Source organism: Protopterus annectens, chromosome 4.part1 (assembly GCF_019279795.1).
Source record: "Protopterus annectens isolate FY-2018-M chromosome 4.part1, PAN1.0, whole genome shotgun sequence".
NCBI classification, from domain to species: domain Eukaryota; kingdom Metazoa; phylum Chordata; order Ceratodontiformes; family Protopteridae; genus Protopterus; species Protopterus annectens.
Window position 1 is genome coordinate 667,653,240 of NC_056734.1, and position 20,616 is coordinate 667,673,855.

Genomic DNA, 20,616 nt, shown 5'->3' on the forward strand with positions numbered 1-20,616 from the left:
TTACCGTTATGAGTCTGTCATAGTCCATGTTGGAGTGAATGACTTGAGATGTACCTCTCTGGACTATATGAAGAGAGAAATGACTGAACTCTCAGATTATGCATCCCAAGCAGGTACATCCCTAGCACTAAGCAGCATTCCACCTTTACCCAGGATGATGCCACAACAGAGACCAAAAACGATTGACTTCAACAATTAGCTTAGCTTCTGGTATCAGTCCAGGGAGATCCAGTATCTGTCAGTCTGGGAAAACATGGTTGATAGACCATACTGCTTTCCCATAGATGGTCTTCACCTGTCTCCTGTTGATTTTTAGATACTGGCAAAGGTGCATGCCTCCCCCATAGTGCCTTTTTTAGTCAATGTCAGAACAACAAAATTTCTAACATAAAAAAAATCACTCGAGACAAACTCAAGTTTATGCTGTTTAATGCTGGAGCCTAAACAGGAAACTGCATTCCCTGGAAGCACTCCTCACCTTGGAAGATGCTGACATCTGTGCAGTCATTTAGGCATGGTTCAAGGATGCAGAGAACCACCTAGCTATACAAAGGTACCATGCCTTCCACACATTCAGACCCCAAAATGAGTGTGAAAGAAACAAACATGGAGGTGTATCCATCTTCATTAAAGCCAAAAACACCTCAAGACTGGTTAAACACTATGACTCTCTTGAGCTACTCTAGGTCCAAATAACTTTAGGTAAAGCACCGTACCACATCATTGCTAGCAACAGGTGCCCCAACATGAACCAAGAGAAGCACACTGCCTACCTGGACTTACTAGACTCACTATACAGTCAACACTTTGATCATGGGAGATATCAACTACTTTTCCCCTGACTGGATGACATACACGAGCACAAACATGCTTGCCCTGAGGTTCTTGGACTTTGTCAATACAAATGCCCTGGAATAGCTAGTCTGTACCCGCATAAGGGGTTCAACTGTCCTAGACTTACTAATCACCAACATGGAGGGGTGTCACTGCACTACCTGCTGTGTGTTGCCCTCCCTGCTAAGGTCAGCCGATATATCTGTCTCATTTGAAGTAATGATCAGACCTGACACCCCACAGGAGCAAAAAAACTGAAAAAATGTCTCCAAAGCAAACTACAGTATACTAGGCAATAGTGTAGAAAAGTTTCAGACACCCTGCTAATACGGCCAACAATGACTCCTATGCAGAGGAGTACACAAATGCCCTCTAAAACCATCTAAACTACTGTATAGACTTGGCTGTACCTGACTAGATCAAAATCAGGTGCTTCTGAAAAAATAGGCCACCCTGATGGACCTCAAGTATAAATAGGTTATATAACACAATGAAGAAACTGATGTCTAAGAACAACAGGGAACTTACTCAGCAGAAGAACAATACCCACCACAGCTTGAACAAGCAAATCAGATATCTTGTTAAGTCTTCTAAAGCTAGTCATGAAGATAAATTAGCATCCCTACCTAAGGATAATCATAAGGGATTTTTTTAGCTACATCCAAAATCTAAAAAGGAATGCCTAACTATGTGCTGAATTTATAAGGGACGATACCTCTCATACTGAACCTGAGGAAATTGCCAACCTTCTAGCTGACAGATTTGGCATAAACTTCACCCCCTTGTTCCCACCAGCCAAACCCCAGGCATAGCTGACACTAGTCCTCTACCTAGTACCTCCAAAGAGCAGTCATATCTGTGCTGTCCAAGGCCAAAACAATGGCCTCAATGGGACCAGATAACATCCCAGGCTGTTTACAAAACAATTTAAAACAAGACCTTGCAGAACCACTTGGCAGTCTCTTTAACCTCAGCCTGAGCAAGAACTTTGTTCCAGCAGAGTGGAGAACAGAAACAGTAATCCTCTTGCACAAAAGGGGTCCATCAACCAACCTTTGGAACTATTGACCCATAAGCCTAGCCAGCCTTATCTGCAAGGCCATGAAAAGAATCATCATGGACCTTATCAACAAGGACATAGGTGATCTTAAGACTTTTGACAAAACCCAGTTTGACTTTGTTAAGGGTAGATCATGCTCAACCCTGGTGGGCTTCTTCGAGAATGTCAGCAAAGCCCAGGATGAAGGCAAACCAGTACATACTGCTTATCTTGACTTAGCCAAGACTTTTGACACAATTATTCACTCAGGTATCACTGAGAAACTCTCCTAACTGGGGATTAACCCATATGTCACTAGATGGGAAGCTAACTGGCTCACCAACAGAATGCATACTGTCAAAGCTAGGAATTTCATCTCTACCAGTAGACCATTTACCAGTGGCATACCAGAAGGATTTGTTCTGGGCCCTCTGCTGTTTGAAATCTATTTCTTGGAAGTCTGGGTGAAAGTATATGGCCTCTGGCTTAGCAAGTTTGCTGATGATTGCAAACTGGGTGCAATCATTGAGAACCCAAACAATGTTAACATATTACAAAAGGGGCTAACACAAGCAAATGACTGGCATCAAAGCTACAGACTAAAACTAAATGCAAAAAAGTACATTACAATCCCCTGTGGCAAAGAGGAAGTCCCTGCAAATTACAATACTGGCAGCACCCCCTAAGCTCAAACCCAATGGTAAGAGATTTAGGAACACAGTTTGATAGCAATCTAAACTTCAATCACCATGTGTCCACAGTGGTAAGCAAAGCCTTCTACATTGTGCATCTCATAAGTAAGGGCATTGCATCCAAAACTAAGGATGTTATAACTATTCTGTACTCAACCCTTATCAGACCACTAATAGAGTACAGTGTTCCCTTTTGCATGTACCTCACCAGACACCTGCAGCAGCAGAAGTGACCAAAGAGGCTCCTCACCAAGAAAGTTCATGTCCTCCAAAACATGACCTACATGGAAAGACTGAAAGCCCTGTCACTGTACTCTGTATCCTACAGGTGCTGTGAGGCAACTTGTGCCTTGCCTATAGAGCCATCTCTTATCCTGCCCTAATAGAAATGCTTCACATACACAAATCAAATGGCACAAGGATCACTCACCATAGGGATCTCAAGCTAACTAGCGACATTAACAGAACATGCTGGAGAGAGACAGATATATCTCCCAGAGATTGCCTCTCTTCTGGAATAAACTCACAATTCACGTAAGGCAGAGCTCCTCAATGACCCTATTCAAGCACAGCCTAGATAATTGTATGAGAGATTGTAAATTCATCCCAGGGGTGGCACCTTTGTCCTTCATGAGCAGTGGCAGTCAGTGGTGATCATAGACTCAGTCTGGGAAAACTAACCATCTAATCAAGGTCATTTAGGGAACACAGGTTATAACATGACTAGGCTTGTAACCCACAGCCCTCAAAACCTTAATTTTTGTTTGCATGTGTGGTACACCTCGGTGATTAATGGAAGGTTCATATATTTGCAGAATTTAATAAGGAAAGTTTTATTTGTTTATTTTGGATGTGTGGATTTTTCAAAAAAAGTAAGATGAAAAATGCTGTGAGTTTATAAAACATACATCCAGAGTATAAAATATGCTGTCAGCAATACTTTTATTCAGCACTTAACAGACTTGCCTATTCTGTCCAGCAGAATAAATGAATAGCCACTGTTTGGAATTTTTGCACATATGTGACATTGCAGAATATTATTCTAAACTCATGTTTAAAATGATTTATCAGGAATTGCTATGTCAGGGTAAAGAAGACCTTTAGGAACATAAAACTAAATGGGAGTGCGTGAAGAAATAATTCCTATTAATGACATGAAACAAAGTATCAAAATCAGTTTGCTATATCTATCAACTTTCAGCATTACACAATTACTTTTTCAATGGTAATATTCTCCAGCTAGATTAAAACTGAGGTTGAGCTGATAACTGTTTGGATTGTTTACATGACAGAGGTGCTGTTTGTGTACGTATGATATGGCATTGTCAGAAAGTCAAATGTTTATGGGATATAATAATTTGCCTTACATATTGCACTTTGAAAATACAATTCTTCTTCTTGGGTAATGGATAAGATAGCAGTGAATTTCAAATCTGCTAAGACTATATTTGTGTGGCTTCTGTTGATTATTACTGCCCTTATAACTTTATTTTTTCAAAAAGCAGAACAAAAAAATCCCTATAGACTACATACATTTTTACAGTACATTACCAATAAATTTGGAATGAAAGAAACTTGAACATGGAAACTTTAAATGAGTACTGGTGTATCTTTAGGTATTATCTAACTAATCCAGTTTAAAACTATAAATTTTCTTCTACCATTATACAATATATTATGAAATGTTATGATTTTTATCAATTGCTTGTCTGACATGTTCACCAAAGTTCATCAGACTCTTTTATCTCAAAGTTTGTTTTTTGCTGATATAGTTTACATTTGTTTAAAAAAGTAAGCTGTACTAATTTAGAATGGCCATTGACTGATACAAAATTGTTAATACACCAGGTATTTCTCTCTCTTGAGAGATATTAACAGTGATATTGAAAGGGAAGTGCTACATTGCTTCGTCAGGTGACCACAATCCACAATACAGTCCTAGTGACTTTGTTGCTATATAAATGGATTACATGCCAGAATGTCTGTATTTCAGTCATATAGGTACTAAGTCCTTAAGCAACAGGAAAAAAATTCTAAGCAGCAGGTGCTATCAGTATGGCTGCTAAATTGATAGGAGTGGTGGCTATTAACAATGCAGCAACACATAGACCTCATGCCACAATGCAATATGGTTTAGAAAACATGTTTTTTCCATACACTTAAACAACAACGGGATTGTCTGAATAGTGCAACCAGCCAAGCCCACAAAGTAAGTCTACAACAAGTGGGCAGAGTATATGTTCCCTAGAAAAAATACTACTGAAAGTCAGCAATCACGAACAAGCAACACAAGAGAAGCCAGTGCCATGCCAGTAAGACGTTTATTGCGATCTGGTACCTCGGCTTTTCGCCTTCAAAGGATCACAAATCTGTGGTGCTGTTAACTCTTATTTATACAAATCTTTTAACAGTTAATCAGCACCAATTATTCAATCAACTTTTTCTGAACAATTTAAAGTGCTCTACCATTATTTTATTTTATTGCACATATCTTCAGCATTAAAAGCAGAATGTTAGTAATCAAAACTTCACATTGTTATTATTAAATTAATAAATTTCATATAACATCATTCTATCATTTAATATATAGCCATATATGAGTGAAAGAGAATAAATTCAAATAATAAATTCAAATAACTTTGAATAATAAATGGAAAGAATCAATATAAAACTATAAATAACATATCTTATATCTACCGGACATAGAGAATAACTAGCAAAATTAAATTATTATTGCTTTATATACACAAATGTATATATGATCATTTACGTGTACAAAAATAAAACAAATTAACCTCTATGATAGTTCATGTATTATAAACTACATAGTTAATCTATAATGACTGTATGGAAAACACTATGTGTGTATGTATAGGTATATGAAAAATAGATATTAAATACTTAACTCTAAATTGAGTCCATGTGGTTTCAATGTATTAAATTTAAGAATCATCCTGGTCTCTAGTTCAAGTAATTTTTGAACATTTGATCCCCCATTTTCATAATTAAAGGGTTGGCCTAATACACAGAATTTTAAACTACTAGCATCATATTTATGTTTTTCCAAAAAATGTTTGGCCACTGGGCTATAATCATTTTTGTTCCTAATGTCTTTAATATGTTCCAAAACTCGAACACGAACCATCCTTTTGGTCTGACCTATATACCATAAGTTGGGACAAGAACAATCCAACAAGTATACCACTCCCGTAGATTTACAGTTAAAGAATTGTCTAGCTTTAAAAGATATACCATTAATGTTGATTACATTTTTGACCCTGCTACACACACTACACTGTCCACAAGAGAAGGTACCAACAATGCTCTGATTAGTTCTCACATTATTTTGGCCACAGAAATTGTAATTTAATAATTCCTTTAAGTTTTTTCCTCTTTTGTATGAAAAACTTAAATGTTTGGGAAAAATTGGACCAATATTTTCATCCTCACAGATCAGATACCAATATTTTCTTATAATGTTACTTATTTCCAAAGATAGAGGAGAATATCTAGTGACAAAAAATAAATTAGACTCACTGGTCTTTATATTGTCTATATTTCTTCCCCTAAATGTAATGTTACTTCTTGTTTCTCTAGTGGATGAACTTCGTCTCTCCTGTCTAAAGTGGCCTAGATCTCCAAAATCTGGGTGGACTGTGATTCCTAAAACCTTATTTTTAGAAATTAACAAATGGTCACTTCTATAGCCTCTCTTAGATAATCTAGATTCGACCTTATTTAATTCAATATGTCTATCATTAATATTACTTGTATGATTGAAAATCCTTTGAAATTCACCAAAGGGAAGAGACCAAATCAGATGTTCCGGATGCATACTTTCTGCATGTAGAAACATGTTAACCGAGGTTTCTTTCCTATAAGGTCTATAACCTATTTTATCATCTTCATGGAACAAAGTTATATCAAGGAAATTAATCCTATCTCTATCCATTTCATAAGAAAATTTTAGACCATGATAATTATTGTTTAATTCCTCAAAAAATTCTAGAAATTCAAAAGTCTCACCACTACATATTAGTATAAGATCATCAATGAACCGTTTGTAAAATACTACATTCTTTCGATAAAAGGAAGTTGAATAAATGTATGATTTTTCAAAGTAGTCCATATACAGTATGGCATATGGGGGTGCAAAGGCAGCCCCCATAGCCGTCCCTTTGATCTGGAGAAAAAAGTCCTTGTTAAAGCAGAAATAATTATGGGAGAGACAAAATTCTAACAATAGTATCAAAAAGGAAGTTCTAGGGCCATCTCCCAACATCTTTTGAACAGCTTCAAGTCCCCACCTTCTCTTGATATTAGTATATAATGCCTTCACATCTATAGTTACCCAATAATAGCTGTTTTCCCATTTAATTTCACTAATTTTATCTATTAGGTCTTGAGTATTAGAGATGTGAGATGAAATTCTAGGCAAGTAACTTTTTAAGTGGAAATCCAAAAAGATGTTAACTTTACTCAAAAAAGATTTTTTGCCTGAGACTATAGGTCTCCCTGGTGGCTTTGTTAAATTTTTATGCACTTTAGGTAGTGCATAGAAGGTTGGTGTCATTGGTTTTTTAACATATAATTTTCCTACATCATTTTGATTAAGGAAACCAAGACGCTCCCCTCTTTCCAAAAGATTTAACAATTCACTGTTAAATTCAACAACTGGGTCATTACTTAAGCGCATATATTCATCTTGATTTTTTAACAGATCAAAAACCATTTCACAATAATCATTTTTATTCAAAATGACCCAGTTGCCACCTTTATCTGCACATTTGAAAATAAACTCTGTTTTAATTTTTTTCAAATATTTAAGTGCCATCCATTCTTCTTTATTTAAATTATAATACTTCGTCACATTTTTTAGACTCTCCATTAGTACTGTAATCTCCTTAAATACTACTCTAAAAAAAGTAGAAATTGCTGGCACTTTAATATTAGGTGTAAAAGTGCTCTCTGATGCTATGAATGAAACAGTGAGTTTACCATAGCCCGTCACAAACATTTCACCAACCTCAATGTTATTAGATATGTCTTCACAAATTAAATCTACATCAACATTTTCATAATCATAAACTGATAAATTTAATAACTCATTATCAACACTTTCAGTGCTAGTATCATGAATATTAGTGTCACACATTTCATCATTTTCATTGATACTGTTGTCATTATAGAAAAAAACTTTCAAATACAATTTTCTTATAAATTTCTTAAGGTCAAAATAAATGTCACTTAGTGAGGAGAAAAACGTTGGTACAAACTTACTCCCCTTCAATAATACTGAATTAATAGCTTGATTAGCGACTAAATTAGACAAGTTAACCACACGTAAACTATCATCATTAAAACTACTTACTGGCTCATTCCTTAAATCGATTTCTGCCCTTCCTTCCATTTCTCCCTCGACCAGATTTATTGGTCTGAAAGGAAGTATCGGCAGCAATAACATTAGAGGACGAGCCATTCATATTCTCAAATTCATCTTGTCCATTGGTAGAAGTAGAAAAAGTCACATTTCTAACATGATTCTTTTCCCGTTCCCCTGAAGACGCTGAAACACTGCGCTGTGTCCGTTGATTTTGCGGGCTTTTTCAAACCTTGGATCTGCTCCGTGAAGTGTCGCGTTGCCATGAGAATAGGACTCCGCTCTCATAGTCCTTCATATCGCGTATCAGTTTATTTCTTTTACGTGACAGAATCTCCGTTTCCAGTTTACTGATTTTGTCAGTGATTTTTGTAAACTGCATTTTGAAACAGGACTCCCCCACCACCTCATCCTGTAAATGCAGAATTTCCTTTTTAAGTTTCTCATGCGATCTCTGGTTCCGCTTAATTAATATGCGGAGCCACTTGTTAGTACATTCAAGAGATGCCATCTTCCATTCGTTAAACAGATCCTGTTCCTCATCCGTAAACAGCAGCGGGCAATTTTTCAATGCGCAGACCTCTAGGAGTTAGATTTAGGTCTACATATTTTTCCAAAAGGCAGGTATCTAGGAACAAGGCTATTTCCTTGTTCATTAGCCTCTCCAATGTACAAAAACGGTCATCAGTCTGCTTACTAGTGCCCATGTTCCAAACATCAAAGTTGGAGCTACAAAACTTTCTTTCTCTTTCACTTATTATATCTGCAAAGCAAGAAGCACCCGCTGGATTAATAGCTCCACTCGGCAACATTATAACCGGCAAAGCAAATACTGGCCCAAAAAACGAAGTCAAGTCCAAAAAAATACTACTGAAAGTCAGCAATCACGAACAAGCAACACAAGAGAAGCCAGTGCCATGCCAGTAAGACGTTTATTGCAATCTGGTACCTCGACTTTTCGCCTTCAAAGGATCACAAATCTGTGGTGCTGTTAACTCTTATTTATACAAATCTTTTAACAGTTAATCAGCACCAATTATTCAATCAACTTTTTCTGAACAATTTAAAGTGCTCTACCATTATTTTATTTTATTGCACATATCTTCAGCATTAAAAGCAGAATGTTAGTAATCAAAACTTCACATTGTTATTATTAAATTAATAAATTTCATATAACATCATTCTATCATTTAATATATAGCCATATATGAGTGAGTTCCCTAGGTCTCGTTATGGTAGGCATTTCATGTGCTTGCCAGCAAAAGACAAAACAACAAGTAAGAGTTTCATTTGCCACCATTCAGCTGTTATGGTTGATATGTAATACAAGAAAACTAAGGCAAATACAGAGTTATGAAAACTCATTTACAGAGCAAAACAATAGGATGGTACCATGCCTGCCTGTGGGGAAAAAGAAGCATGGGCAGGCATTTTATATATATATATATATATATATATATATATATATATATATATATATATATATATATATATATATATATATATATATATATATATATATATATATATATATACACACACACTTGTCCCTATATATAAGTGGGTGTGTGATATTTGTATGTACCTGTATTGTGCATAACATCTGAACACAGGGTAGGTCAGTTTAATTGGTAGCATCATTGAACCTGATTATGACCTCATCATGCTTTTATTACAGTGGTGCAAATTATATCACATTCCACCAATGCCCTTGACATTTAAATGAATAATATTTCAAAGAATAGAAGGAAAACATAGCTTATACTTTCAGGGAATTATATGACTCATTGTTTGGTGAACTGGAAATAAATTATTAAGTAAACTAATGTTAGACATAATCAAACTGCTAAAAACAGGAGGTTCTCTACAAAAAAGCAATACCAGTTTTAATTTTCCTTATAATTCAAACACTGAAACTTTAACTGCTTAGTGTGTGTGTTGTGTGTTTGTTGTGTGTGTCTTGGGAAGGTGGGGTATTATCTTCTGGATGAAAATGTTAATGCACTCACTAAAATGTCATTTAAGTATAATTTTGCTAAGTTATTATGTTTAATTAAATCAGTTGCTCTATTTGTTTTATATATTTAACAGCTCGAAAAAGCTTTATACATGAAAAATGTATGTATAGACTGAAGGATCTTTTAAGTATGGGGATATGTACACATAAAGTTGTTAGGGATTCAAAGGTTACAATGACTTTTTCTTACTTTAAAGGAGTGTACTGATAAAAAGAGATCCTTCTGTATACTTTGGACTTCCTTATCAACAGTACAATCAGCAGCATTTTTTAAATGTCAAACAGTATATTCCCAGAAGTCAACAATGAAGGTCAGAAATGTACTTCACAATATAAACTGTTTTTTAAACTGAAACATTCTTCTGCCTTTGATAACAGTATAGGATTTGGATGAAAAATCATGTGAGTATGTCAGAACAACTCCAAGACATTCCAGATTTCAGCCTTCCTGAGAACTTCACAAGCTGCAAGGAATTCTTGACACATCCACAAAAAATACTTTAATCATTCTTTTGACATACTTACCATAACTGTGGCAAACTGTAGCCTTTCTCCCACCCCAACACACTTTTCAAAATGATATATTTTGAAAGGGGCCTGTGTGATATTTAGATTTTATTCATCCTATTAGCAACCGCTGATACAAGTATTTCACTTTAAGATACTGTGGCTTTTACAATAAGCAGAATATAGTGTTGTGCCAAATGACTGTTGATGTATAATGTAGATGGCTTAAGTCTTAGTGAATCTGAAATGAACAGTCCTGACCATATAGTAGTTGTGAATAATATATGGTAGGGGGCAGTTGTGAGAGTAAGTAGGAAACAGCAAAGACAGTGGTGTTAGAAAATACCCTTAGTAATCCATGTGCATCCTGGCATCAGAAGGACGTGGGAGAAGACTTGTACAATTGCCTTCTGTAGTACTGCTCACTACAGCAGAGGAGATTTTTAAAAGAAGGATGGTGAGAGAAGAGGTGTTTCATAACCCAGCAAGCACAAAGCCAGTAGATCCAAATTTTATTAAAATAAAAAAACTCTCTAGCGCCTCGGCCCACCAGCCTTTAAAGAGTCATCAAAAAATTCTAAAACACATTCTTAAATACATACATCATTTAGCACATTTAATAAAGCAATAAAACACCCTCCAAGCAATAATCCCTATAATTATAGCAACAGCTTCCAGTTGCAGGCTACATTCAGACCAGTAGGTGTCAATGTTCAATATTTAAAAATAAAAAAAAAAGTTTCCTTGTACAGTAATTTACTTTTTAAATCAGAACCATCCAAAATTCTAACCTTTTCTAAAATAGTACCTTTATTGTTTTGAGTAGATAGGCAGGGATAGTTATATCCTCAGATATCGGAGTATTTTATGGGCAATGTGTCGAGGAGAGAAACCCTTTTTGAGTTCATAGGTTATAGGTTAATATTTAAGTACTAGGCTAGCTACCTTTACAGGCCATTTTACACTTAGCCATTTTCCTTTTTTGTGCTTGATTTAACCTATTCCCATTTGATGAGAAATTAGACATACCCATCTGTGGTCAATAATTACATATTTACTAGATCATACCATAGATAATATGAGGGGACCCATGCGTGGGATGAAGCACATTGGAGCTGCCTCTGTTTACTAGCACTACAAGGAACTCTTTCTTGGGCAAATTTTCTGCTTTGCATCCATAAATCCAAGCAGAACTTAAATATGGACAGGGATGAACTTTGTTTTAGTGGATGGAGAGTTTGTTCTAGAGCAACAACATGCTCTGCAAGGTACACCTTCCAAACCATTCTGTTGATGTTGCAGAAGAAGTTTACATCCCTTGACTGAGTATTCCTGATGCCATTTGACTTGCTGATATGCAGTAAATCCATCAGTATTGAGTCTGTAGACAACTTTTACACCAGAAGCAGATAAGCTCCTAGCAGTCTGTGGGATACCAAGTATAATGACAGGCTTTGAATATTTCCATGTAGGACATGCTGTTTAGGTCTTGTATCCTTTTAGTAAGGTATCTCTGTCGCCCTTCCAGTTCTTGCATGTGTCTAGACAGATGCATGCCAAAGGGAGCATTATATTCAATGACTGGTGTAATGAGGGCTGAGTACAGGGAGACAATGACACCCCAAAATTTAGACACAATCCCTTTGTTTGTAAGCTGTGCAATACAAAAGGGATTTCTTACAGTAACTGACACATGTTGGTCAAAAGTTAGGTCATGATTTTCGACTGGAAACAGACTGCCTGCCTTGCTTGGATTACTTTTGAATACTTAGTAATACTGTAGAATTATATATTTTCTATTATTACTTTTTGACTTGACGAGTTTATGTTCGCTACTTCTACTACTATTGTCTGATCTGATTAATATACAGTGATTAACTAGAAATATATGGACTGAAAATCTTCCACACAGAGAAGTTTCTTACACTGTTTTCAAAAGTTAGGTCACTATCCTCATAAGTTCCCATATCCTGAACAACTGTGTCAACTCCTAGGATTATATTGTTAATGTGGTAGTTCCCTGAGATAGATGACTTCCCAACGGATACAATAATACATTTTTTGGCATTTAGTTTCAATCCATGATTTTGGCATATGTTATTTATTTGGGACAAGCCTTTTTGTGTGATGGCTAACTCATTTGGGGATTCAATAACTGCTCTTAGCTTGCAGTCACTTACAGACTTTGTTAGCCAGGGATCTTTGGTATTGATTTCTTTTTATTTGAGCACTCTGAGGAGGACAGGAAACCTCAATGAGTAATATAGTTAATTATAGTTATATGCTCAGACATGGGAGCATTATGCATGTGCTAGTTAAAGTGGAGGACAGATACCCTCAAAGCACAAGTAGGTAAAGAAAGTTATAGGCTCATATGTCAGTTCATTGTGTGTATGCCAGTTAATGTGGGGGATAGGTACTCTTGCTGGACATGTAATTAAGGATTGGTATATGTCCGATAAGGGAGTATTATGTGTGTGCTACATGTGAGGAAGGCAGGTACCCTCTATGATGATGTAAGGTATTACCAGCTACGCCAGGAGAAGTAGGGCAGTTGATGTTTAACATATGCCAGCATAGCTAGCTAGAGTTTTGTAAAGAATTATATGTCATTTGTATATCAAACTTTGTACAGATGCTTGTGTTAAAATGTATTTGTAAAGCTCCTTGTGTTAAAAATGTACCAACACTGGGTCCTGCCAGACAGAAAAGAAACACATCTGTATCTCAGACTGTATTGTAACTGTTGAAATGAATATATTGTAACAGAGGATTCTGGAAGAGAAGAGGTTAATCTCAGTCCAGCTAACTTTGAAAAATAGACTGAAATTAAATGGATTAGGCCATAAAGATTGTATCTTACAGTTCTGAGTTCAGCCAGAAACAAAATATCTGTGAAAACTAGGACTAGGAATCCTACTGTATTGTCCTTAGGGGTGAACTAATTACCACCCTTGAAGGTGGAAGTTTTAAAATGGTTTTATAGCTTCTAGATGCTATAACACATCTCAGCAAAGCTCTGTCTGTGTGCATGGTAATACATATGTGCTAGATTCTGTTTCAGTTTCTAGTAAAGGGGGTAGTGTAGGGAGTCATATGACCAGATGTGTATGATGTCATTCTGTAATCCAGCACTGACATGATGTTTTAATACTAAATGAGAGAGAAGTCTTAGGGCAGTCTGTTTGTAAATCCTGACAAAGAAAGACCCCTCACCTATATCATCTTGCCTTGCTTTAGTAAGTAACCAGGGAACAGCAAATCTTTAGATCAGTCAGGAAGATATATTAAGATTAGTTAAGTATTGCTTTTCTGTCTTCGTGTGAATCTTTCCATCAGTGTTATTTTTAATATTTCTTGTGAATGAAACTCTAGTGTTTATTGTAAATAGATAGTTAGTATTTTCATGTTCTTTTATTTTGTATTATTAAATATATTTAAACTTTTCATTGTGACTGGTCTTTTAGAGAATATTTTAACCTTTAAGAGTGCTTATATTTATTTGGTGACACTGTGGCCACTCCTGAAAGCCATGCTGCATTGCTCAAACACTACCATTTGTATTAGTATTAATTTTACTCACTATAATTGGGTACCCTTGTAAAAGCCTTGGAGTAGCTGGCTGGTGACAGTATAATAACCTTATGGTCGGTGCAAAGGTGGCAGAGCTAGTAAATCTGTTCCAGCCTTTCCGATGTGTGTATGTGTGTGTGTGTGTGTGTGTGTGTGTGTGTGTGTGTGTGTGTGTGTGTGTGTGTGTATTTGTGCATGTGTGTGCGCATGCTCGTGTGTGTGTGCATGTGTGTATATGCATGTGTGTGCATGTGTGTGAGTGTGTGTGTGTGTGTGTGTGTGTGTGTGTGTGTGTGTGTGTGTGTGTGTGTGTGTGTGTGTGTGTGTGTGTGTGAAAATTAAATCTCAAGAATGTGTGTGTCAGCTACTTGGAGCAGGGACACATAGCACTGGTTTCACAGAGTAGGTGGTGGAGGATTTGGCTTGGAACACTCAGCTGATGACTCAACTCTATAGCTGTGTCAGTGGGGGGGCTTTGGAGAAAGAGAGGGAAACCATGCCCCCAGACTGTGTTCCCTGTGTGCTCTTAAGGTAAATGCGCTTGGTGCAGACAGCTGCATCTAGAAATACTGAGTGTATCTATTTTTATTCCAAGTGAACGTCCCTCACCAGTGTCCGTTTTGAGGATTGAGAGTCCTTGATCACTGGCCAAGAGCATGGACATCACACCCTCAATGGAAAGGTTGGTAGGTAGATAAGTATAGTTATACGTTCAGATGTGTGAGCATTAGTGACACATCAAAAGGTACTAGATGAAGTGGAATTGACTGACTTGTATAAGAATTAGTTCAGAATCAGAAATTACTAGATCTGTGACAACAGAAAACTAATGGTGCAGTGACTGTGTTAGATCCACCAGACATAAAACCCTTCCTGATCAAGTGCTTGTGTTGATGAAAATACGTCTTCTATTATACTTAGCCTTATAGGAGAGATTTGGGCTAAGTCATATGTGAGTTAAACTTAAGATTACATTGAAAGATGTTTATGCTTTTAGGGTTTAGCATAGGAAAATGAAGCTTGGCTAAATGAAGAAAAATTATATTTTGAGCATTTCAAGTAGCAAGTATTTTACTTGAAGCTACATAGAAAAGAAAACCTCTTATACCCCATATACAGCATTCTGTTTTTACTTTCTGTTGTCTGATTTTATTTCCCATCTAGATGCAGAAGGGTAAATTCTGGAGCAGATATGAACTAGAGCTTAAAGCCACAGCATCTACTGGGAGGCTGGTTTCTGGAGGTTCAACACATGATTTTTTTTTCTTCATTTTATTAGCAAGTCATAAAACAGCTGGTCTGACCTATACTGATTTTTCATATGAAGGATCAAGAAGTCACTCAAAAAGAGGAGAAAGGTTTTTCTTGCCAGAAAAAAAATGCAAGATAGTAAACAAGTATGCAGTTAGTACTACCAAAAAGCAATACATACCTTTGATGTTCTTATAATCTGAAAATTACTGTGCCCAAATAGCATGTGTCTGAAGATTAGGTCACAAAGACACCTCCTTGCAGACAAATGCTATGGAAAGAGCTCATGCCTGCTAATCTAGTCTGTCAGACCTATGGGCTGACAGCCAGTATCAGATACCTTATATGAACAATGCTTTGAAAGGCACTTATGGTATCTACTTGCATGAGTGGTAACACAGCTCTGAACAGTATTCACTTTGTCAAAGGACCAGACACAGGGGAAAGAGGGCACGAATAATGTCTGTTAGTTCATCTTCTTCACAGGGTAAGGTGGTTAAGAGGGATCCCGGTTTTCAGCACAAAGTAGAGAAACTGTGATGGGGACAGGGTGAAAACAGGTATATTATGACAGGTGAAAGATCAGTCAACAAGCCCAAGCCATGTTTTCAGTGAGAACCATGGCATGTCCACCCTATGAGGATGACATGCATGGACAGGCTAAGGAAGTGCTTTGTCAGACCTTGGTTCCTTTGCTCTCATCCTATAAGATGGAATGAATGGATTACCATGGAGCTATGGAAACAAGAGTCACTCTGAATGGTTACCTGTAATCATGTGGAACGTAGTTCAGAGGAAAAAAAAGGAATTAAAAATAACTAAGAAATGCTGCAATATACATGTAAAACACTGACTGATTTGATCAAAACAGAATGATTTTAACATTGATATAGTAAGATCTATATGAATTCTGAAATGGTTAATAGAAAAGAGGTGAAAATATACATTGTCTTGGATATTTTTTTCTGTCTTGGTTCCTTTGGGACTGCTTACCTGTATTGCCAATGTCTGCTAGCTATGTTTACATGTAGCAGTGTGCATAGGTGCATCGTATATGTGATTGTCCGAGGGTGCCTTGTGTGAACCTGCTGTGATTGCTTTGCTTTTGACTAAAGCTTTACTCGCTACTCTAGCCTTACATCTATGACAAGCTTCTATGGCTTGCCTTAATCACTGATAGAACCATTCATTAATGTCTAGTAGAAACTGATGCAGAATATTAAATGTAACTCATCTGAATCACTATAGATAAAAAGAAATGAAATGCGACTTTGCTAAATTGTAAAATCTATTTTATGTGTATAGGGGGCATAGACTTCATACCCTGAAGCAAAGGACTTCGCCACCTGCATCTCAAAGTAAATAAACACATTTATCTCCAATGTTATTGTATCTTGACAGAAAGGGACATTTTCTGCCTTTAGTGACCACTCTTAGCCTTCAAGTTGCTTGACAAAATGAAAGATTCTTTGTCCTGGAAAAATGTTCATTATGTTGCTTTCTGCAGTCCTGTATAGCTGCTTCAATTTTTGTCCATTAGTGTATCAAAACAGTGTTTGCCACGGTGGTACAGCGGTAGCGTCGTTACTTCACAGCAACAGGTTCTCCCATTCAATTCTCGGTTTGGCTTGGGGGTGCCTTCTGTGTGGAGTCTGCATGTCCTCCCCGCGGTTGGGTTTGCATTCGAAAGACATGCGTGCGTAAATGGGCGTGCCTTCGTTGAAGGTTGGGCATCGAGCTGGCACCTCGGCGTTTCGTAAAAAAAATCTACTACCAATCATTAGACCGGAGTTCTGCTGCGGGAAAAAGCCGAAAGACAAACAACAACAAGTGGGTCAAAACAGTTATCCTTCTCCCCCTTTATATTCCTACCTTCATCTATTTTCTCCATCTTTTTTTGTGGCCTACTTAAGGTGGGTTACACAAAACCTCATCTAATGCATAATTTATTTTTATTACTTATTTCTTAACGTCTAGGAATCCTACTTGCTCTTGTGTTACTCGTTTAATTCGCAAGTCTGTTTTACTTACCACAGGGAATTTTGCATACATTCTTTATTTTGCATGTGACTAATATGAGATGTTAGATTATTTATGTCATGGTCAACAGCAAGAATGGCAATTCCAGGAAAACAAGTGTCACTACATTTTAATGTCATAGAATCTAATCTATATCCAAACAATATACATGTTATGCCTTAATGACAGTGGGTAAAATGCTTACTATCAGTAGTAGAGGAATTTGCCCAAATCTGGGCTATAAGTCTGCAGGCCATAGTAATCCCATGCCTACAATAAACAATACAATTTTATCATCTTTGGCTCCAACATGGGTCTCACCTACTGGTGTAGAATTCAACTACATAAAATGATAGAAATATAGGCAATAAAATTAACAACTGTATGCATTTCTGGTATTGTAAGGCTCAACATTTTGGTTTATTCAAAATGTTCATTAAAGATACGCATTTCAGGTAATGACATTACATTATCAAGTTGTGTTATTTTTAAGCTGAACTGTACCATTAAGTAGCACTGGTTTGGTAAACCAAGGGCATGAGTTCATATCTTGTCAGTTAGGCCTAATTGATGAAGCACTGGCATCCTAAACCAGGGATTGGGAATTCAAGTCTAATCTGGTGAGATATAATCTTTATGGGTTGGGAGTTGGCATAATGACAAAGGTGTTTACCTTACAAAAATAAGGTGTAGGGTTTGATTCTAGAAGAGAAAACAATACGAGAATATTCTAGCCCTTGTCATGAAGAATATCAGACAGTAAGACTTTATTTCTAGACCTCGAGTGATCACACTTTAGAAGGCTGTTCTCTCACAAATACATTTGTCTGTCTGGTCTTCGTTAGTTGATGTCTGTCCCAACCGCAACTGTCAAGATCTTTTAGAGAAAAACTATTGTCCCTTAAGACTGGATGCATTTCTATGCTTTCACATTGTCAAATTTTACATATTTCCTTCAGCTGAGCATCATATTTTGACTGTATCTGCTGTCTGTATTCTACCTCACTGTGATATATCAGAAGGATGCAAATATTTTGCTTTGTCTATTTTGTTCTACGTTTTGCTTTTCTAATCATAAATGTTCACCATTTCCTAACAAATGCTCTTAATAATTGTGTATACATACATACACCATACATAAACACATGCACGCTATATATATATATATATATATATATATATATATATATATATGTGTGTGTGTGTGTGTGTGTGTGTGTGTGTGTGTGTGTGTGTGTGTGTGTGTATATATATATATATATATATATATATATATATATATATATATATGGGCTACCTTCAGAACATTGACAGACCATTTCATTGAAACCCATTTCACTGACAGATCATTTCAATGACAACTTGTAAATGCAGGAATTTAAGGCAAATAACAGGGATTTGTCCCCCTCCCCAATGTAGTGCAACCCTGGAGTTAGTATATATAGTTAGGGGGTGTAGGAGGGCACAGCCCCCCACATCGGGGGTGGGGGGCAAAGCCCCCCACCTATTTTGGATTAAAAGAAGAAAATAACACAGAAAGTACAGAATTTATACAAAAACTAACTATATATACTAACTCCAGGGTCACACTACATTGGGTAGGGGGACAAATCCCTGTTATTTGCCTTAACTTCCTGCATTTACTAGTTGTCAGTGAAATGGTCTTTCAGTGAAATGCGTTCGATGTTCTGAAGGTAACCCATATATATATATATATATATATATATATATATATATATATAGTGTATATATATATATATATATATATATATATATATATATATTTGTTTATTTTTTATTTTACATTCGTTGATCAGGCCCGGGGAGAAAAGCGCCAACATATTATACAATTTTCATTATAAATTAGCATTAAACATCAATGTTACAGGATTATTTCAAGGCATTAAGTAGCAATACAATGTTATACAGTGACAATAATCAGGAGTATATATCAGAACTATTTCAAGATGTATAAAAAGAAAATGTCATTAAGATGAATATAGTTTTTGGGTTAAGTGATTACAAAAACCCAGTTTTATCATAATGTAGTTGCATGAAGGCAAGACAATTACTATAGAATGTTTCACTGAGGTGATTAGCTTAATAGGTTTTAGAAGACAGATTGAAAGAGTAGTCAAGGAAGATTACAGAGAGCTAGTAAAAAGAGTGAGTTAAAGGCAGAAAAGTAGGTTAAGGTATGAGAAGTAGAGGATGTTTAAGGAGAGAGAGTGCAGGGGCAGGACAAGTGACTTTTAAAGTTCTCTTTGGTGGCTGCCTTAAATTGTTTAGGATGTGCAAGGGTCCTGATTTATACTGGGAGCCTATTCCAGGCAATAGAGGGGTGATTGCTGTACATGCTGCATCCAAATTTAGACTTGTGTTTGTAGATTTGTAGTAGGTCTTGGTTATTTATATATATATATATATATATATATATATATATATATATACAGACCACAGTAGTTCACTATCTAGGTAAAGCAGATACATTGTCATTGGTTTTGTCTTCATTTCATCCAATTTGAAGATTGTGATACTGCACTTTTTTTGCATCAATGACTCTCCATGTACTCAATAAGAGGATCCACAAGCCAGCCTCAGGAAACTTCAGCAGTGGCTGCTGGCTTTTGGCCTTAACTAAAATGCTTTGAAATGAAAATGTTTTCCTCTAGCAACAGACAGAAATGTTCATTTGCCATATTTATACTAGTTCTAGAGTACAGATGAGATTGCTGGGGGGGGGGGGGGGTACCATGTAAGCACTGCATAGCATTCAGAGAAATAGTGAAAAAACAGACTGTTTTCACTGCTTCACTCCCATGTTTCATTGAATAATAGGCATTGAGTTTAGTGAGATCATGGAACTATGAAAGTAATGAAGTTTCTTCTTTCCCCTCTGATTGCATGATTTTCCTGTTAATGTACGCAGAGCTGTGATGGCACTGTGGATGCAGTCTCCTATGTATGAGGAGGGATGGGAGGATAGCTGTGGATGGACTCTGCTATGTAGGCGTAGGGGTGCGGGGATGGCTGTGGATGCATTTTCCTATGCAGGTGGAAGGGGTGCTTTTCTGTTAAACGTCTTTTTGTCATTTGAGTCAACATTTTCATGTAGTCTAGCTTCTGTTAAGCAATGATCATCTTTATTTCACAGTAGATTTAATGACTGCTATGCTGAAAAACATTATGTACCAAGAGGATATTTCTTGATGACTCAGTGCAATTAGAATACAATTTTTACAGGTGATTATAGGTTTATCCAAACATTGGGTGTCTCTTTACTGATCCAAGTCTTTCTATTTCC